The sequence below is a fragment of the Gymnodraco acuticeps genome, unplaced genomic scaffold, assembly GCF_902827175.1.
Source record: "Gymnodraco acuticeps unplaced genomic scaffold, fGymAcu1.1, whole genome shotgun sequence".
NCBI lineage: Eukaryota > Metazoa > Chordata > Actinopteri > Perciformes > Bathydraconidae > Gymnodraco > Gymnodraco acuticeps.
This window is the reverse complement of record NW_022990125.1, coordinates 3,435,060-3,457,719: the sequence shown is the minus strand read 5'-3', so window position 1 is coordinate 3,457,719 and position 22,660 is coordinate 3,435,060. Positions and strand designations below refer to the sequence as shown.

General features: G+C 38.7%; 1 protein-coding gene across 1 annotated transcript in view; it reads left to right on the top strand.

Moving 5' to 3' along the window:
- The window catches only part of cds1 (CDP-diacylglycerol synthase (phosphatidate cytidylyltransferase) 1), a 50,249-nt gene that overhangs the window by 3,643 nt on the left and 23,946 nt on the right, over positions 1–22,660 (top strand). The gene's annotated exons all lie outside the window — the stretch shown is intronic.

Sequence of the window (22,660 nt, the reverse complement as noted above, 5' to 3'; positions counted from 1 at the left end):
TTATTTTTGGTCTAATTTATTTTTATTTATCATATTAATAATATATGTTTAGTATGGTTTTGGAAGTGCGCTCCAACATATTTGTTGATCTTGTTTATTGGTAAAATATTATTTGTTTTAAAGTTCAATAAATGGTCAATGAATAATCGTCAAAATAATCGTGATATCAATTATTGACCAAATAATCGTGATTATGATTTTTGCCATAATCGCACAGCCCTACTTTATATTACAGTTCATTCTATTTATGTGCGGTTGGACGGATGTACTAGATGTTTATGGACAGTAATGAAACTACTTTTTGTTTGCTATTTTTGCCATATCCATCTTTTTACAAGCTGTATGGTCAGCTATGGACCGCTTTCCATCTCTTTATTTCCCAGAGTCTTCCCCTCAGTTGGACTGTTTCAAAGGTTAGACAGTGAACTCCATCCAACAGCTCAACCAAGGCGTCCTACCAGCAGCCCCTGTGTAATGTATGTAGGGCTATGTTGTGCAATATTACTGAATAACTTTCTTTAATGATTCAGCATAGCTGATATATATCCCAATGAAAATTAGAACAAATGATGCAAAAATTATAATTCTCTTGATTATTGTGAATAATATAAATAGGGGTTTTTCTAGAAAAGTATAGCATGTGGGCGCTAACGTAACTTCCAGTAAAAATTATGGCCCGTACACTTTCCCGCGAAAATAATGCATTAGAGCGAAGTGGTAAATAATAGTTTCTTCATGTCTTAATTGAGCCCCACGGGGGCAAAAACACAACATCTGCAAGATACAGCATCTGAGGGCTTTCTAACATTTAACAACCTATTAATGTGTCATACCCACTGAACGGGAAGAAACTCAGCTAACTGATGATATGAACAATTTTTACCGAAAGAAAACACAACTCTAACGCCGAGCCTCTGAATTAGCCCTGAGCGAAAATATTCGAACGCACTTAACACAGAACTCACGGTATAAATACTTTATTACTTATCGGATCTGCAAAAACAAGATATCAGATTCTTGCGGTATAAGTATCGTCACTGTGCGACCAAAACTCAGGGCAGCGAAGGCAAACCCAGACAACACACCACGTAGCTTTACGGAGCCAAAATGGCAAATATTTCTTACCTTTAGTGGTGCCCGATAATTATCGGTCCGATATTAGGAATTATGACGTCATCCCGATAAACCCGATAAAAGTATTAATAGCCCCGATAATATACAATATCTTTTTTGGGTAAGAAAAAAATACTGCGGTGTGGGTGGATTGGTATGAGGGGCGCTCGTTTTTCCTTCGGCTCCTCCCGTTTTGCCAGTACTGTGGTATTAGTGGTTTAGGAAGAGGGGAGTTTTTCACAAATCCAGCGCTCCCTAACTCATGCCTGGCTGTGACGTAAATGGTGTGCGGCCGTGAAGCCAGGACAGTAAACAAACATGTCGTCGGTAGTATGGGACTATTTCAAAGCTTCAGAGTTAGATAGTTCGCTTGCTATTTGTATTAACAAATGCAATGCAGAAGTTCCACGAGGAGGGAAAAAGGCAACGAGCTATAATACTTCCAACCTGATTAGTCACCTGAAACATCGCCATCGCTACGATGGTGTGTTAAAAGCGTACGAAGACGCCTGCGCTGCTAAACTAGCGGCGAATCCAAAGCCAGCTGCAAAGGCACCGGGGGCTTTTACCTATCGACGAGGCTTTTGAAAAAGGCAAGAAGTTTGCCAGAGACGACCCCAGGGCTAGTTTTGTTCATAGTAGTAATGCTCATGTCATTTTCTCACTACTAGTCTTTTTTTTACCACCAGGTGTGGAAAAACTACAGGTACATTTAATATATATATATATATATTATATTATTATCGGTCTTGAGAAGCAGGAAGTTATCGGTATCGGTTTCAAAAAACCAATATCGTGCATCCCTACTTACCTTTGCTGTTTTTCTGATCAAAAGTTGTGTTCAATGGCATTGCAACGATAAAAACGCAGCTGAAGGTTAATCCAATGTGTCTGTGTCCCTTTGAAATGATTACTGTCAATAATCCATCATCATATTTATGGCTATAACCTAGTTTTCCGTTTTCAGAGCGTAACATAGCTTTCGGTTTGGGCAAGCTGCGTGCGCATCACTCTCACTCCTCAATGGTAACGTGAAGGTGGATTCCCTCTCGATTCTATTGGCTCTAACAGTTCAAAAGAGGTGTCAATCACCAAAATCGACCAATGGGTTCCAGAGAAACGGCAAATACACCCAAATGACCCCAGAGGTGGTTTTTTTTTTTCTAAACCTCTCTAAAAAGGTTCACTTGTTTTGCATCAATCTTGATACAGGGTCCTTATTATATGTTGTAGTTTGGATTCCTAAAGCTTTTAGTCTACCATCCCATCATTCAAGGGTGGTGTAAGTAATGTTTTTTTTGGACGGAAACTATAATTTAATTTTTTTTACTATGTTCAATCAATTTACTTTAAAGTAAAAAAAAAATCTATATTGATTCTGACTTTTTTACATCCAACTCACAGGTTTATCATTGCTTTGAGAAAAAAGATGATTAATTTACCCTTTTTAGAAGTGAAGATATAGTCATTTGTTCTGGGAATGTCATTTCCAGCCTCAGACCTGAAAAACAGGCTCAGGGCTTAACAGGTTAATGCTTTGAAATCTAGATTTCCTGTGTGAGCTCCTTTTTAATCTTTGTAGTGTTTGATTATTTTGGGGGGTCCTGGTCCCTTTTTTAAAAGGTGTATTCAGTCTGGCATGAACTCTACTTGTTTTATTGACAGGTGAGAACATTATTACAATAACATACATTGTTAAAAAAAGTGTGTAAGGCTTTTAAAAACAATCAAATGTCTATTTGCAGTGAAAAAAGTTCAATCATTTTTTTAAATCAGCACGGCAAGAGTTTATGGGTAAAAAGCCAACAGTTCCTTTTGTTTATAAAACCAAGTAAAGCAAAATGAATACAGGCCAGAGTGATAAGTTAACGGTATTAAAATCAGAACGGTCTATTACTGTATGAAAGAGCACCAGGCAAGAGTCTGGCTGGTGTTGACATCCTGCTGCCAACATCTCTGACCTGGCAGGATGAGAAGTTACCATTCGTCAGCCTAGTTAATTAGCTACTTGTTGTGAGTCCATGTGACGGTGTGTAAGCAAATGGTGTGAGCCTAATTTAACTGCATACATTGATGCAACTAAACACATTTTTCTACTATGATTCAGACCAGAGAAGGAGTAGGTGTGTTCCAACAACAAGGCAATGTTGGGCAACACTGATATCCGGTTCCAAAGTGTTGACAATCCTGTTTGCTTTTATATCTCCCCCTTCCTCTAAAACAGGGGTGCCCAACCAGTCGATTGCGATCGCGGGGAGATTCCCAGTCGATCGCAAGATGTGTCTAAAATAGAACAACAATATTCTGTTTTATTGTTAATGTCCTGTAACATAATGTTCCTGTGCCAGAATAATGCACTTGAACGCATCAAAGCTTTGTGATTGGCCGGCGTGACCCCATGTGTCGGGGCGTGGCTGAGGGTCTTCAGTACAGGTGGCAATATCGTCACCTGCCCGCGCTCATCTCTGAAACCAGACCATGTAAACAGGCTGTTGTTTCTTGCAAAAAATCTTTAAGAGATGACATGAGCAGTCCTACCAGCATTTGCCATGGTGGCCAAAACATTTTTATTTGGTCTTAAATTGTAGTTCAACATTTATTTCCTGTTACTTCTGGACCATGACGGTTGGCCAGCCTTCAACGTTTAACTGAGTGGAATAATGAATATGTTTTACCAAAATGTTGGCTATATGTTAAGGAGTTTTCAGTAGGTTGTGACAGTGCACTGCATCATATTTGATTTCATTTATTTTGGTCTAATTTATTTTTATTTATCATATTAATAATATATGTTTAGTATGGTTTTGGAAGTGCGCTCCAACATATTTGTTGATCTTGTTTATTGGTAAAATATTATTTGTTTTAAAGTTCAATAAATGGTCAATGAATAATCGTCAAAATAATCGTGATATCAATTATTGACCAAATAATCGTGATTATGATTTTTGCCATAATCGCACAGCCCTACTTTATATTACAGTTCATTCTATTTATGTGCGGTTGGACGGATGTACTAGATGTTTATGGACAGTAATGAAACTACTTTTTGTTTGCTATTTTTGCCATATCCATCTTTTTACAAGCTGTATGGTCAGCTATGGACCGCTTTCCATCTCTTTATTTCCCAGAGTCTTCCCCTCAGTTGGACTGTTTCAAAGGTTAGACAGTGAACTCCATCCAACAGCTCAACCAAGGCGTCCTACCAGCAGCCCCTGTGTAATGTATGTAGGGCTATGTTGTGCAATATTACTGAATAACTTTCTTTAATGATTCAGCATAGCTGATATATATCCCAATGAAAATTAGAACAAATGATGCAAAAATTATAATTCTCTTGATTATTGTGAATAATATAAATAGGGGTTTTTCTAGAAAAGTATAGCATGTGGGCGCTAACGTAACTTCCAGTAAAAATTATGGCCCGTACACTTTCCCGCGAAAATAATGCATTAGAGCGAAGTGGTAAATAATAGTTTCTTCATGTCTTAATTGAGCCCCACGGGGGCAAAAACACAACATCTGCAAGATACAGCATCTGAGGGCTTTCTAACATTTAACAACCTATTAATGTGTCATACCCACTGAACGGGAAGAAACTCAGCTAACTGATGATATGAACAATTTTTACCGAAAGAAAACACAACTCTAACGCCGAGCCTCTGAATTAGCCCTGAGCGAAAATATTCGAACGCACTTAACACAGAACTCACGGTATAAATACTTTATTACTTATCGGATCTGCAAAAACAAGATATCAGATTCTTGCGGTATAAGTATCGTCACTGTGCGACCAAAACTCAGGGCAGCGAAGGCAAACCCAGACAACACACCACGTAGCTTTACGGAGCCAAAATGGCAAATATTTCTTACCTTTAGTGGTGCCCGATAATTATCGGTCTGATATTAGGAATTATGACGTCATCCCGATAAACCCGATAAAAGTATTAATAGCCCCGATAATATACAATATCTTTTTTGGGTAAGAAAAAAATACTGCGGTGTGGTGGATTGGTATGAGGGGCGCTCGTTTTTCCTTCGGCTCCTCCCGTTTTGCCAGTACTGTGGTATTAGTGGTTTAGAAAGAGGGGAGTTTTTCACAAATCCAGCGCTCCCTAACTCATGCCTGGCTGTGACGTAAATGGTGTGCGGCCGTGAAGCCAGGACAGTAAACAAACATGTCGTCGGTAGTATGGGACTATTTCAAAGCTTCAGAGTTAGATAGTTCGCTTGCTATTTGTATTAACAAATGCAATGCAGAAGTTCCACGAGGAGGGAAAAAGGCAACGAGCTATAATACTTCCAACCTGATTAGTTACCTGAAACATCGCCATCGCTACGATGGTGTGTTAAAAGCGTACGAAGACGCCTGCGCTGCTAAACTAGCGGCGAATCCAAAGCCAGCTGCAAAGGCACCGGGGCTTTTACCTATCGACGAGGCTTTTGAAAAAGGCAAGAAGTTTGCCAGAGACGACCCCAGGGCTAGTTTTGTTCATAGTAGTAATGCTCATGTCATTTTCTCACTACTAGTCTTTTTTTTTACCACCAGGTGTGGAAAAACTACAGGTACATTTAATATATATATATATATATATATATATATATATATATATATATTATATTATTATCGGTCTTGAGAAGCAGGAAGTTATCGGTATCGGTTTCAAAAAACCAATATCGTGCATCCCTACTTACCTTTGCTGTTTTTCTGATCAAAAGTTGTGTTCAATGGCATTGCAACGATAAAAACGCAGCTGAAGGTTAATCCAATGTGTCTGTGTCCCTTTGAAATGATTACTGTCAATAATCCATCATCATATTTATGGCTATAACCTAGTTTTCCGTTTTCAGAGCGTAACATAGCTTTCGGTTTGGGCAAGCTGCGTGCGCATCACTCTCACTCCTCAATGGTAACGTGAAGGTGGATTCCCTCTCGATTCTATTGGCTCTAACAGTTCAAAAGAGGTGTCAATCACCAAAATCGACCAATGGGTTCCAGAGAAACGGCAAATACACCCAAATGACCCCAGAGGTGGTTTTTTTTTTTCTAAACCTCTCTAAAAAGGTTCACTTGTTTTGCATCAATCTTGATACAGGGTCCTTATTATATGTTGTAGTTTGGATTCCTAAAGCTTTTAGTCTACCATCCCATCATTCAAGGGTGGTGTAAGTAATGTTTTTTTTGGACGGAAACTATAATTTAATTTTTTTTACTATGTTCAATCAATTTACTTTAAAGTAAAAAAAAAATCTATATTGATTCTGACTTTTTTACATCCAACTCACAGGTTTATCATTGCTTTGAGAAAAAAGATGATTAATTTACCCCTTTTTAGAAGTGAAGATATAGTCATTTGTTCTGGGAATGTCATTTCCAGCCTCAGACCTGAAAAACAGGCTCAGGGCTTAACAGGTTAATGCTTTGAAATCTAGATTTCCTGTGTGAGCTCCTTTTTAATCTTTGTAGTGTTTGATTATTTTGGGGGGTCCTGGTCCCTTTTTTAAAAGGTGTATTCAGTCTGGCATGAACTCTACTTGTTTTATTGACAGGTGAGAACATTATTACAATAACATACATTGTTAAAAAAAGTGTGTAAGGCTTTTAAAAACAATCAAATGTCTATTTGCAGTGAAAAAAGTTCAATCATTTTTTTAAATCAGCACGGCAAGAGTTTATGGGTAAAAAGCCAACAGTTCCTTTTGTTTATAAAACCAAGTAAAGCAAAATGAATACAGGCCAGAGTGATAAGTTAACGGTATTAAAATCAGAACGGTCTATTACTGTATGAAAGAGCACCAGGCAAGAGTCTGGCTGGTGTTGACATCCTGCTGCCAACATCTCTGACCTGGCAGGATGAGAAGTTACCATTCGTCAGCCTAGTTAATTAGCTACTTGTTGTGAGTCCATGTGACGGTGTGTAAGCAAATGGTGTGAGCCTAATTTAACTGCATACATTGATGCAACTAAACACATTTTTCTACTATGATTCAGACCAGAGAAGGAGTAGGTGTGTTCCAACAACAAGGCAATGTTGGGCAACACTGATATCCGGTTCCAAAGTGTTGACAATCCTGTTTGCTTTTATATCTCCCCCTTCCTCTAAAACAGGGGTGCCCAACCAGTCGATTGCGATCGCGGGGAGATTCCCAGTCGATCGCAAGATGTGTCTAAAAATAGAACAACAATATTCTGTTTTATTGTTAATGTCCTGTAACATAATGTTCCTGTGCCAGAATAATGCACTTGAACGCATCAAAGCTTTGTGATTGGCCGGCGTGACCCCATGTGTCGGGGCGTGGCTGAGGGTCTTCAGTACAGGTGGCAATATCGTCACCTGCCTGCGCTCATCTCTGAAACCAGACCATGTAAACAGGCTGTTGTTTCTTGCAAAAAATCTTTAAGAGATGACATGAGCAGCCCTACCAGCATTTGCCATGGTGGCCAAAACATTTTATTTGGTCTTAAATTGTAGTTCAACATTTATTTCCTGTTACTTCTGGACCATGACGGTTGGCCAGCCTTCAACGTTTAACTGAGTGGAATAATGAATATGTTTTACCAAAATGTTGGCTATATGTTAAGGAGTTTTCAGTAGGTTGTGACAGTGCACTGCATCATATTTGATTTCATTTATTTTGGTCTAATTTATTTTTATTTATCATATTAATAATATATGTTTAGTATGGTTTTGGAAGTGCGCTCCAACATATTTGTTGATCTTGTTTATTGGTAAAATATTATTTGTTTTAAAGTTCAATAAATGGTCAATGAATAATCGTCAAAATAATCGTGATATCAATTATTGACCAAATAATCGTGATTATGATTTTTGCCATAATCGCACAGCCCTACTTTATATTACAGTTCATTCTATTTATGTGCGGTTGGACGGATGTACTAGATGTTTATGGACAGTAATGAAACTACTTTTTGTTTGCTATTTTTGCCATATCCATCTTTTTACAAGCTGTATGGTCAGCTATGGACCGCTTTCCATCTCTTTATTTCCCAGAGTCTTCCCCTCAGTTGGACTGTTTCAAAGGTTAGACAGTGAACTCCATCCAACAGCTCAACCAAGGCGTCCTACCAGCAGCCCCTGTGTAATGTATGTAGGGCTATGTTGTGCAATATTACTGAATAACTTTCTTTAATGATTCAGCATAGCTGATATATATCCCAATGAAAATTAGAACAAATGATGCAAAAATTATAATTCTCTTGATTATTGTGAATAATATAAATAGGGGTTTTTCTAGAAAAGTATAGCATGTGGGCGCTAACGTAACTTCCAGTAAAAATTATGGCCCGTACACTTTCCCGCGAAAATAATGCATTAGAGCGAAGTGGTAAATAATAGTTTCTTCATGTCTTAATTGAGCCCCACGGGGGCAAAAACACAACATCTGCAAGATACAGCATCTGAGGGCTTTCTAACATTTAACAACCTATTAATGTGTCATACCCACTGAACGGGAAGAAACTCAGCTAACTGATGATATGAACAATTTTTACCGAAAGAAAACACAACTCTAACGCCGAGCCTCTGAATTAGCCCTGAGCGAAAATATTCGAACGCACTTAACACAGAACTCACGGTATAAATACTTTATTACTTATCGGATCTGCAAAAACAAGATATCAGATTCTTGCGGTATAAGTATCGTCACTGTGCGACCAAAACTCAGGGCAGCGAAGGCAAACCCAGACAACACACCACGTAGCTTTACGGAGCCAAAATGGCAAATATTTCTTACCTTTAGTGGTGCCCGATAATTATCGGTCCGATATTAGGAATTATGACGTCATCCCGATAAACCCGATAAAAGTATTAATAGCCCCGATAATATACAATATCTTTTTTGGGTAAGAAAAAAATACTGCGGTGTGGGTGGATTGGTATGAGGGGGCGCTCGTTTTTCCTTCGGCTCCTCCCGTTTTGCCAGTACTGTGGTATTAGTGGTTTAGGAAGAGGGGAGTTTTTCACAAATCCAGCGCTCCCTAACTCATGCCTGGCTGTGACGTAAATGGTGTGCGGCCGTGAAGCCAGGACAGTAAACAAACATGTCGTCGGTAGTATGGGACTATTTCAAAGCTTCAGAGTTAGATAGTTCGCTTGCTATTTGTATTAACAAATGCAATGCAGAAGTTCCACGAGGAGGGAAAAAGGCAACGAGCTATAATACTTCCAACCTGATTAGTTACCTGAAACATCGCCATCGCTACGATGGTGTGGTTAAAAGCGTACGAAGACGCCTGCGCTGCTAAACTAGCGGCGAATCCAAAGCCAGCTGCAAAGGCACCGGGGCTTTTACCTATCGACGAGGCTTTTGAAAAAGGCAAGAAGTTTGCCAGAGACGACCCCAGGGCTAGTTTTGTTCATAGTAGTAATGCTCATGTCATTTTCTCACTACTAGTCTTTTTTTTACCACCAGGTGTGGAAAAACTACAGGTACATTTAATATATATATATATATATATATATATATATTATATTATTATCGGTCTTGAGAAGCAGGAAGTTATCGGTATCGGTTTCAAAAAACCAATATCGTGCATCCCTACTTACCTTTGCTGTTTTTCTGATCAAAAGTTGTGTTCAATGGCATTGCAACGATAAAAACGCAGCTGAAGGTTAATCCAATGTGTCTGTGTCCCTTTGAAATGATTACTGTCAATAATCCATCATCATATTTATGGCTATAACCTAGTTTTCCGTTTTCAGAGCGTAACATAGCTTTCGGTTTGGGCAAGCTGCGTGCGCATCACTCTCACTCCTCAATGGTAACGTGAAGGTGGATTCCCTCTCGATTCTATTGGCTCTAACAGTTCAAAAGAGGTGTCAATCACCAAAATCGACCAATGGGTTCCAGAGAAACGGCAAATACACCCAAATGACCCCAGAGGTGGTTTTTTTTTTTCTAAACCTCTCTAAAAAGGTTCACTTGTTTTGCATCAATCTTGATACAGGGTCCTTATTATATGTTGTAGTTTGGATTCCTAAAGCTTTTAGTCTACCATCCCATCATTCAAGGGTGGTGTAAGTAATGTTTTTTTTGGACGGAAACTATAATTTAATTTTTTTTACTATGTTCAATCAATTTACTTTAAAGTAAAAAAAAAATCTATATTGATTCTGACTTTTTTACATCCAACTCACAGGTTTATCATTGCTTTGAGAAAAAAGATGATTAATTTACCCCTTTTTAGAAGTGAAGATATAGTCATTTGTTCTGGGAATGTCATTTCCAGCCTCAGACCTGAAAAACAGGCTCAGGGCTTAACAGGTTAATGCTTTGAAATCTAGATTTCCTGTGTGAGCTCCTTTTAATCTTTGTAGTGTTTGATTATTTGGGGGGTCCTGGTCCCTTTTTTAAAAGGTGTATTCAGTCTGGCATGAACTCTACTTGTTTTATTGACAGGTGAGAACATTATTACAATAACATACATTGTTAAAAAAAGTGTGTAAGGCTTTTAAAAACAATCAAATGTCTATTTGCAGTGAAAAAGTTCAATCATTTTTTTAAATCGGCACGGCAAGAGTTTATGGGTAAAAAGCCAACAGTTCCTTTTGTTTATAAAACCAAGTAAAGCAAAATGAATACAGGCCAGAGTGATAAGTTAACGGTATTAAAATCAGAACGGTCTATTACTGTATGAAAGAGCACCAGGCAAGAGTCTGGCTGGTGTTGACATCCTGCTGCCAACATCTCTGACCTGGCAGGATGAGAAGTTACCATTCGTCAGCCTAGTTAATTAGCTACTTGTTGTGAGTCCATGTGACGGTGTGTAAGCAAATGGTGTGAGCCTAATTTAACTGCATACATTGATGCAACTAAACACATTTTTCTACTATGATTCAGACCAGAGAAGGAGTAGGTGTGTTCCAACAACAAGGCAATGTTGGGCAACACTGATATCCGGTTCCAAAGTGTTGACAATCCTGTTTGCTTTTATATCTCCCCCCTTCCTCTAAAACAGGGGTGCCCAACCAGTCGATTGCGATCGCGGGGAGATTCCCAGTCGATCGCAAGATGTGTCTAAAAATAGAACAACAATATTCTGTTTTATTGTTAATGTCCTGTAACATAATGTTCCTGTGCCAGAATAATGCACTTGAACGCATCAAAGCTTTGTGATTGGCCGGCGTGACCCCATGTGTCGGGGCGTGGCTGAGGGTCTTCAGTACAGGTGGCAATATTGTCACCTGCCTGCGCTCATCTCTGAAACCAGACCATGTAAACAGGCTGTTGTTTCTTGCAAAAAATCTTTAAGAGATGACATGAGCAGCCCTACCAGCATTTGCCATGGTGGCCAAAACATTTTTATTTGGTCTTAAATTGTAGTTCAACATTTATTTCCTGTTACTTCTGGACCATGACGGTTGGCCAGCCTTCAACGTTTAACTGAGTGGAATAATGAATATGTTTTACCAAAATGTTGGCTATATGTTAAGGAGTTTTTCAGTAGGTTGTGACAGTGCACTGCATCATATTTGATTTCATTTATTTTGGTCTAATTTATTTTTATTTATCATATTAATAATATATGTTTAGTATGGTTTTGGAAGTGCGCTCCAACATATTTGTTGATCTTGTTTATTGGTAAAATATTATTTGTTTTAAAGTTCAATAAATGGTCAATGAATAATCGTCAAAATAATCGTGATATCAATTATTGACCAAATAATCGTGATTATGATTTTTGCCATAATCGCACAGCCCTACTTTATATTACAGTTCATTCTATTTATGTGCGGTTGGACGGATGTACTAGATGTTTATGGACAGTAATGAAACTACTTTTTGTTTGCTATTTTTGCCATATCCATCTTTTTACAAGCTGTATGGTCAGCTATGGACCGCTTTCCATCTCTTTATTTCCCAGAGTCTTCCCCTCAGTTGGACTGTTTCAAAGGTTAGACAGTGAACTCCATCCAACAGCTCAACCAAGGCGTCCTACCAGCAGCCCCTGTGTAATGTATGTAGGGCTATGTTGTGCAATATTACTGAATAACTTTCTTTAATGATTCAGCATAGCTGATATATATCCCAATGAAAATTAGAACAAATGATGCAAAAATTATAATTCTCTTGATTATTGTGAATAATATAAATAGGGGTTTTTCTAGAAAAGTATAGCATGTGGGCGCTAACGTAACTTCCAGTAAAATTATGGGCCCGTACACTTTCCCGCGAAAATAATGCATTAGAGCGAAGTGGTAAATAATAGTTTCTTTCATGTCTTAATTGAGCCCCACGGGGGCAAAAACACAACATCTGCAAGATACAGCATCTGAGGGCTTTCTAACATTTAACAACCTATTAATGTGTCATACCCACTGAACGGAAGAAACTCAGCTAACTGATGATATGAACAATTTTTAACCGAAAGAAAACACAACTCTAACGCCGAGCCTCTGAATTAGCCCTGAGCGAAAATATTCGAACGCACTTAACACAGAACTCACGGTATAAATACTTTATTACTTATCGGATCTGCAAAAACAAGATATCAGATTCTTGCGGTATAAGTATCGTCACTGTGCGACCAAAACTCAGGGCAGCGAAGGCAAACCCAGACAACACACCACGTAGCTTTACGGAGCCAAAATGGCAAATATGTCTTACCTTTAGTGGTGCCCGATAATTATCGGTCCGATATTAGGAATTATGACGTCATCCCGATAAACCCGATAAAAGTATTAATAGCCCCGATAATATACAATATCTTTTTTGGGTAAGAAAAAAATACTGCGGTGTGGGTGGATTGGTATGAGGGGCGCTCGTTTTTCCTTCGGCTCCTCCCGTTTTGCCAGTACTGTGGTATTAGTGGTTTAGGAAGAGGGGAGTTTTTCACAAATCCAGCGCTCCCTAACTCATGCCTGGCTGTGACGTAAATGGTGTGCGGCCGTGAAGCCAGGACAGTAAACAAACATGTCGTCGGTAGTATGGGACTATTTCAAAGCTTCAGAGTTAGATAGTTCGCTTGCTATTTGTATTAACAAATGCAATGCAGAAGTTCCACGAGGAGGGAAAAGGCAACGAGCTATAATACTTCCAACCTGATTAGTTACCTGAAACATCGCCATCGCTACGATGGTGTGTTAAAAGCGTACGAAGACGCCTGCGCTGCTAAACTAGCGGCGAATCCAAAGCCAGCTGCAAAGGCACCGGGGCTTTTACCTATCGACGAGGCTTTTGAAAAAGGCAAGAAGTTTGCCAGAGACGACCCCAGGGCTAGTTTTGTTCATAGTAGTAATGCTCATGTCATTTTCTCACTACTAGTCTTTTTTTTACCACCAGGTGTGGAAAAACTACAGGTACATTTAATATATATATATATATATATATATATATTATATTATTATCGGTCTTGAGAAGCAGGAAGTTATCGGTATCGGTTTCAAAAAACCAATATCGTGCATCCCTACTTACCTTTGCTGTTTTTCTGATCAAAAGTTTGTGTTCAATGGCATTGCAACGATAAAAACGCAGCTGAAGGTTAATCCAATGTGTCTGTGTCCCTTTGAAATGATTACTGTCAATAATCCATCATCATATTTATGGCTATAACCTAGTTTTTCCGTTTTCAGAGCGTAACATAGCTTTCGGTTTGGGCAAGCTGCGTGCGCATCACTCTCACTCCTCAATGGTAACGTGAAGGTGGATTCCCTCTCGATTCTATTGGCTCTAACAGTTCAAAAGAGGTGTCAATCACCAAAATCGACCAATGGGTTCCAGAGAAACGGCAAATACACCCAAATGACCCCAGAGGTGGTTTTTTTTTTTCTAAACCTCTCTAAAAAGGTTCACTTGTTTTGCATCAATCTTGATACAGGGTCCTTATTATATGTTGTAGTTTGGATTCCTAAAGCTTTTAGTCTACCATCCCATCATTCAAGGGTGGTGTAAGTAATGTTTTTTTTTGGACGGAAACTATAATTTAATTTTTTTTACTATGTTCAATCAATTTACTTTAAAGTAAAAAAAAAATCTATATTGATTCTGACTTTTTTACATCCAACTCACAGGTTTATCATTGCTTTGAGAAAAAAGATGATTAATTTACCCCTTTTTAGAAGTGAAGATATAGTCATTTGTTCTGGGAATGTCATTTCCAGCCTCAGACCTGAAAAACAGGCTCAGGGCTTAACAGGTTAATGCTTTGAAATCTAGATTTCCTGTGTGAGCTCCTTTTTAATCTTTGTAGTGTTTGATTATTTTGGGGGGGTCCTGGTCCCTTTTTTAAAAGGTGTATTCAGTCTGGCATGAACTCTACTTGTTTTATTGACAGGTGAGAACATTATTACAATAACATACATTGTTAAAAAAAGTGTGTAAGGCTTTTAAAAACAATCAAATGTCTATTTGCAGTGAAAAAGTTCAATCATTTTTTTAAATCAGCACAGCAAGAGTTTATGGGTAAAAAGCCAACAGTTCCTTTTGTTTATAAAGCCAAGTAAACCAAAATGAATACAGGCCAGAGTGATAAGTTAACGGTATTAAAATCAGAACGGTCTATTACTGTATGAAAGAGCACCAGGCAAGAGTCTGGCTGGTGTTGACATCCTGCTGCCAACATCTCTGACCTGGCAGGATGAGAAGTTACCATTCGTCAGCCTAGTTAATTAGCTACTTGTTGTGAGTCCATGTGACGGTGTGTAAGCAAATGGTGTGAGCCTAATTTAACTGCATACATTGATGCAACTAAACACATTTTTCTACTATGATTCAGACCAGAGAAGGAGTAGGTGTGTTCCAACAACAAGGCAATGTTGGGCAACACTGATATCCGGTTCCAAAGTGTTGACAATCCTGTTTGCTTTTATATCTCCCCCTTCCTCTAAAACAGGGGTGCCCAACCAGTCGATTGCGATCGCGGGGAGATTCCCAGTCGATCGCAAGATGTGTCTAAAAATAGAACAACAATATTCTGTTTTATTGTTAATGTCCTGTAACATAATGTTCCTGTGCCAGAATAATGCACTTGAACGCATCAAAGCTTTGTGATTGGCCGGCGTGACCCCATGTGTCGGGGCGTGGCTGGTGGGCAGTGGGCACTATTTCGCTGACGTTGTCCGTGTCAACAGGAGTGACAGTCCGCACACACACAAGACCGCAATTATGGCAGAAGCAAAAAAGCCCAAAATATATAATTTTCACTCCGAGTGGGAGGATGATTATTATTATTTTTGTATCTATTCCAATTCAAAGTCCATCCGTCTCATCTGCAATGCGAGCGTAGCTTTATCGAAGAAGGGTAATTTAGGAGCGGCCCGCTTTTTGGGGACAGTAAAAATAACTAGCATTTCAACAGGTTTTTGATATAATAAAAACTCAAGTTGGATACCGTTATTAATCAGCTGTAAGTTGTAGTTTGTTTGAACTTATTAATTATAATTATTGTACAAAATGGTATAAGAATGCAAACATTAATCTGTTCTGTTTAAATTCAAGAACAGTTTTGACTCTTCAAAGTGACCATATTTATTTTCCCAAATAAACTTCTTGCCTTTTTCAAAAGCCTCGTCGATAGGTAAAAGCCCCGGTGCCTTTGCAGCTGGCTTTGGATTCGCCGCTAGTTTAGCAGCGCAGGCGTCTCTGTACGCTTTTAACACAGCATCGTAGCGATGGCGATGTTTCAGGTGACTAATCAGGTTGGAAGTATTATAGCTCGTTGCCTTTTTCCCTCCTCGTGGAACTTCTGCATTGCATTTGTTAATACAAATAACAAGTGAACTATCTAACTCTGAAACTTTGAAATAGTCCCATACTACCGGCGACATGTTTGTTTACTGTCCTGGCTTCACGGCCGCACACCATTTACGTCACAACCAGGCAGTTAGTTAGGGAGCGCTGGATTTGTGAAAAACTCCCCTCTTCCTAAACCACTAATACCACAGTACTGGCAAAACGGGAGGAGCCGAGTGAAAAACAAGCACCCCTCATCCCAATCCACCCACACCGCAGTATGTTTTTCTTTTTTTGTACCCAAAAAATATATTGTATATTATCGGGGCTATTAATACTTTTATCGGGATGACGTCATAATTCCTAATATCGGACCGATAATTATCGTGCACCACTATCTATTACCAATTCAGGTTAAGAAACTAGTGTTGCTTGCATCCTATTTTTTAAAGGCATTCATTTGTATACTCTACTAAAATGCAACAAAAAAAGAGTTTGATTCTATTAATGTTGTCTTTTTTATTGCACGTTGGCAGCAGATTCCTGTGTAGCTTCAGATCTGAGTTGTCTTATTAGTAAGCCTCATTTATACTTTTGTAGCAACACTATTTTTATATAATGGCAAAGAAAGGGTTCAGAGTCTTTTATTTTTTCCTGTGTCATATGTGGCAGCACTGTTCAATGTTTCTTAAAAACATTACCCACTGTAGTGACGTGTGAATAAACTCCAACTCTGTATCAACAACACTGTTGTGTAACTTCAGTTAAATACTTGTATGTGTGTAGATTAGAAAGAGGTAAGATAAAGGATCTGCAGTATTTTATGGAGTATTCATCGTACAAAGGTCAGTTTTATACAAGTAGAAGTGTGTATTTATCTGGTAGTAGGCTGTCAGTAATGGCTACGCCTAGAGTTGGGTATCGTTTGAATTTCCACGATTCCGATTCTACTTTTCAATTCCGATTCTTTGAGGGGCAGGGTAAAAAAAATGATACATGCTTCTTCCACCAAAAAAATTACATTTATTTGAGAAACTTGTACACAGTTCCACCTAGTTTACCATAATATTCACATTAATCAGTCTGTTTATATTCACTACTATGTAACTGTAACCTGAGAACCACTGAAGCTACAACAGTGCAACAGTCCAACTTTTAAAGGAACCCCCCCCCCCCCCCCCCCATTTAAAAACAGTTCTTGAGAAAAACAAGCATATCTGCTTTCTGCCTTCTCAGGCTTTAAAGCAAAATGCTTCAATCTGGTGCACTTTAAGCAGAATTACGAGAGACTACTAGTACAACTCTAAACACCCATATGAAAAAGATCGGTTTACATTTTAATAATTAAATAAGTATGTGAACATAACCAATAACCTACCATAGCCAATAACAAATACATGTAACGTATTTTATTTTTGTTGTTCATTCATATCTTATTTATTTTACTATTTTATTTATGCATATTTTTTTATCTCTCCAGTTTAAAAATATATGTCTGGTTTACTGTCCTATAGTATACATGGGAATGATTTCAAACCTGTTTTATCCCAATAATTATAAAGGAGTGCCTTGGAAATATGTGTTTACATAAATTGTGATCAAACCGTTTGAGACCCACTGAGATAACTTAGACTAAAGTGAACTATCTAAACACTCAGAGTCCTTTAACTCACTGAGCTGTAGTTATCAGCCTCAGTCTGACTGGAGAGGACTCTCCCTCCACATCATTGTAGAAACATCTTCTTCTTCCGTTAGAGCAGCTAGCACCAGATGCTAATAACAACAGCGCGTACCGGTCCCTTTCTCCCTCGCTCGCTCCCACACTCACTCACACTTTGGCTGTGAGCTGCGGGCGCCAGATAAGCCAACATCCCCCATTTTCATCACTTACAGCGCCCATCGTACAGGTCAAATGAAAAGTGTAACCGGGATGAAAAGGGTGTTACATTTACTTAATTATGAATGTTGTTGCATCAAGGCCGAAAATTAGGATGAGCCCCAACGGTCAAAACTTTTTTTTTTCCTCCCAGAGCTGTCAGCGCAGCGCCTCCACAGATCTGGCGCCCTAGGCGAACATCTGTAACGCCAGTGCGACGGGCCGGCCCTGGTCTCAGGTTACGCTGTAGGAAGTGTAGGTACAACGCTACATTTCCCGCCCCTTCGCAGTCATACAGTAGGCTACGGAGAGCGGCGAGAAACATTTCCTCAGGCATCGAAAAGCGGAGCCGAAATTCACATGTCTAAATTATGCCGTTGGAATCGAAATGTTGGAATCGGTTCCGAACCGGAACCGGTTCTCCGTACCCAACCGGAACCGGTTCTCGGTACCCAACCCTAGCTACGCCTCTCTATTTGGACTGGTAGATCTCGGCAGTCTGGCAACTTTAAAAGTAGCTCTCGGTTCAAAAAAGGTTGGGCACCCCTGCTCTAAAACATAACAGATTTGCTGGCTCAGAGTCAAGAAATAGCAAAGCTAAGTTGAGGAGTTAATAAGAAACAGCCTTTCAGTCCAGGGCTGGCAGGGATGAGTCAACCCTCTGACTTGTTTTTTCGAGGTTAAAGGATCACTTTGTTGTGTCACACACCCTGCAGCAAGCACCAATGCAGATCATGTTTAAATGTGGTGCACTTTATATACGTGGTCTCTAAAGAAGGCCGAGTGTTTGGCGTCTACCTGGATTGGTTTGAAAATCCCACACACACAGGAATAATGTACAGCAGGCAAAAAAGATTATTCATAAAATGGGTCGCCATATAAACTCCCTTGGCGATTCCAAATGAAGTCTATTACTGTTTCTTAATTGGTGTATGTCTGTGCTATTTCAGATGCATAAGTGCGTTCACAATGAGCACTGAGTACTATGAGTACCAGGATGGTGTAGTCATCCATTCGTTGAGTGTGGAACACTGGACACTTTCCCCTCAGTGAACGCCATCGTATTATGAATACAGCACTATACTGTTAAACATGACGTGGCCTTTATTAACCCATTTTATTGGGTTATTTGGGCAGTTTGTAAGGATTTTGTACTGAAAGCGATAATGTTGCTCGCTTTTTATTAAACAGCGGTGATTATAATGTCCTTTTATTGCACAGCAGCCATGTGCAATTTCACAACCCAGTTGAAATGTAGTGTTCAGAATCTTAGTGTACTAGCGGTAGTATCTGATTTAAGTGACAGCATTTGTGCAGAATACCTTTATCCGTCCCACAGGGGGGCAATTTATTTTATGTTTGGGAAACATTTAAAATATTACACTTATCACAAAATCATTTTTGCCACAGCTGACATTGTTAAACATGTGACTCCTTTCTGAAGATTGATATGATTGATTTCCTCCTCCAAAGTCTTTGATAAGAGTTTTAGACTCTTATTCATAGCACTGGCCTGTTCATCAGAAATAACCAGAATGGAGTATTGGACAAAGTCATGTATTAAATATGTAAATTCACACCCTCCTTGTGTGCTGTCTCAAAGGCCAATATTTACTTTCATGAGCACAAATAAAATCACACACACTCACACTCACACTGACACTCACACAGAATGGGTTTTTGATTCCCTTATGACCCGATGTGCTTCACACTGCTGCTCTCCCTTCATGGTCCTATCGTTGCAGGGGGACAGTTAGCGGCTGCTCAAGACTCCACATGACAGTTGACCTTGGTGGGCTGTCTGCTGGTGGGCTGTCCGTCCCTGAAGCCCCCCCCCCCCCAGCAGCAGCAGGGGCAGCAGGCAGTTAACCGCTCTGCTGGACACAGCTTCATTCTGCAAAGCCCTTGTTAGAAATGACAGTAGAGGAGTCTGCGTCATTATAACCTAATTTAGTGTATGTAATCTCAAGCTTTGTGAAATAAACAAAAAAGACTAGATATATTTTTCTTCTTGTGTGTCATCAGGCATAGCAACATTTGGTTGCTATATTTTGAGATCTCTTTATAATTATTATATTAAGGACTTAATCCCAATAACCTGCGATGTCCCGACTTCTTTATGTACAATAAAGTTCTATTGTTCAAAAATAACTTCCTGGTAGCAACGTCACACTGAATCAGTCAGTGTCGCTTAGATTTATGTAGATTATTTTTTATTTCAAATTATAAATATTTTAAGTAATTCATCTAACAAAACAAAAACACTATTGATCTTTGATTGATGAGATATGAGGCTAACTTAATCTCATAAATTAATGGGATTTATGTAACAGTAAAACAGATCAATTTAAGTGTGCACCCACATACAGTATTTCTGTTTCTACTGGCGGTTGTAAATACTCCTGTTGTCTGCTGTGTTCAAACAATGTGATGTTTGTGATGTTTGCCACATTCAGTGTCCTTTTTTTGAGCCCGAAGACAGTTCCTAAAACCTTCAGCTATTAGTTATGTTTTCGAGGATGGAACAATTTCACACTCAGATATAGGGAGGCTAGACGTATACTATTTTTTTAATTTTGGTTTACAATTTAATATTAAGACATTTATGTTATTGATTTCTGATGCACTTTCTAAATAATAAAAAAGGGAGTTCATAATTATTTGACTGCTTGTGTTCATCTATGAAAAAGTTGCCATGTGAATATAGAAAATTGAGGAAGCAACGCATTTTGAGATTGAATTGTTTACATAATAATCTTAATCGAATCCTGAGACCAGTTAAGATGCACAGCCCTAGTGAAAAGAAGTAGGACTGCAAATGACTCGGAAAAATCATCAGTTTAACCCACAGGTTGATTTAAAAAAAAAAAAAAAAAAAAAAAGTGTCCAGTCACAGAAGACCAAACAAATACTAGCAAATGAATTTGAACCATTGATTATTAATTGGTGTGTTGCTCAAAAAACAAATCTAGCATTTGTTTTAGTATTCAACAAATTCTTTAACTGAAGAATTGCTTCAGCTCTAGGTTGTGTCCAAATATAACCACTGTTTTTGTGATTTGACTGTCCTCAGTAGGTGTTGTCAGATCAGAAGCAACCCTGCAAGTTTTGCGTTGCTTCAGGCCTTAGATTAACTCGACCTCAGTGTGGATGTGGTTTTGAGCTGCTGGTCTCTTGTCACCTGTCCTCTTGTCTCTTCCCGTCCTCTCTCCCTCCTGCCTATCTGTAGAGAAGACATTAATAGCCAGGAGGAGGATTAGGAAAAAAGATGCTAGTGGAGGTTAACCGGCTGCAAGGACAGTAACACTCAGAGGGTAGAAAAACATCCACAGTAAAAGGGAATTTTTTCAACCTGCCTCCTTCAGGTTTAATGTCATTCTCTGTTGGCAGTGTTTTCCTTTTTCCCCCCGCCATATACTGGTGATTTTACAGATACTCAGGCCATGGACTTGGTCGACCCCATAGCATAACTTAGATTGTTAGCACACATATTTGGAGCACTGTTTGAGGTGTTTGACTGTGAGGTATTTACTCTAAGTTAGCATACTTACTTACCAAGATTATCAGTGTTTGACAGTTTAATGAATAAGCGTTAGTACATTCCCCAGATTAGGCCATAATACTGCATGTGCACTGCATGGAACACATTTTTGCATATTAAGTAATGTGCTGGCTGAGCCGCTTTCATGATGCAAGAAAATACAATGTTTGCTGGGGCTGCACAATTTGAAAATAAATACATAATTCACTAATATTAAAATGTTGATACAATTTGCGATATTGGAGGGAATAACCATTTTTGAAACATTATTCACATAATCATTTAGAAATATAAAAAAAATATCATGCAAAGATTTTGTTTAAGGATCTGTACCAAGCAAAGTTACACAATACTTCTTTCAAATATTTTTACATATTTTGCCTCTACCATATATTGGGCTAACTGCGATTTGGCTATTGCTTTTTCATATTTCCATATTGCGATTTCAATAACATTCCAATTAATTGCAAACTATCGATAAAACCATGTTGAGAAATATACCAATACTATAATATTACTGTATACTTTTAAGTATTATTTATTATTTAAGGGGTTTACTGATAATAATTATTTACGGTGGTTTAAGCAGTCAAGATATTTTTCTTACTTTTGGAATGAAAGATAAATAAATACACATACATGTCCCTTCAATCTGAACTGTGGTCAATGTCTACCTTTTATGGTCTTTGCATTTTTCCTAAAGTTAAATTGAATGTAGAAAGTAAGCATTATCGAGCCCACAGAATGTTTGAAAAAAGCCCCTCAGCCAATGTTGAAGTCATCAAATTGTTATTTTTTTCGACCAAGAGCCAATATATGACTTAAACAATTAAAGCAGCTGTCATACTTATCAATTCTTTCTGCACTAATCACAAGTTTGTTAGATTAGTAAGCTTATCATTTTGCGACTGAGGAAAGAAAATGTATAGGTTTTATAGCTTCAATGCGCTTTTATATCTAGACTTTTTTTACACAGTTCGATTTTAGTCAAAATCTTCAATTACACATCTTCTCTCCTAAGCTCCAACACCAACTCAAGTGACCCCAAACTGCTCCCACTTTAAGCGCTTTCCCTGCTAATTGCAACATCTGTCCAGGATCAGAGACCTTATTTCAAAAGGAACAGCTCTCTGATTTAAGCCTGATGCTCCCACTGACCGTATTTAGCATTGCTTTAGTGGAAGTTACCATGAAAGGGGAAACATGTCCAGGAGCATCAGCGAGACCTCTCAAGTGCGTGAGGGAACTTAATCTCCCACCTCAGAAGGATTTCACTTGGTTTTTCAAATTAGCCTCTTTTGGGCAGAAGAGGCAATGTTACGTGATGTACTGGTACTACTCACGAACAAAACTCTACACTCTACTTACCAATCTAGGGATGTCACGAGAACCAATACTTGCTACCGAGTCGTTGCCAGAATTCTGAAAACAGTACTTGTTTT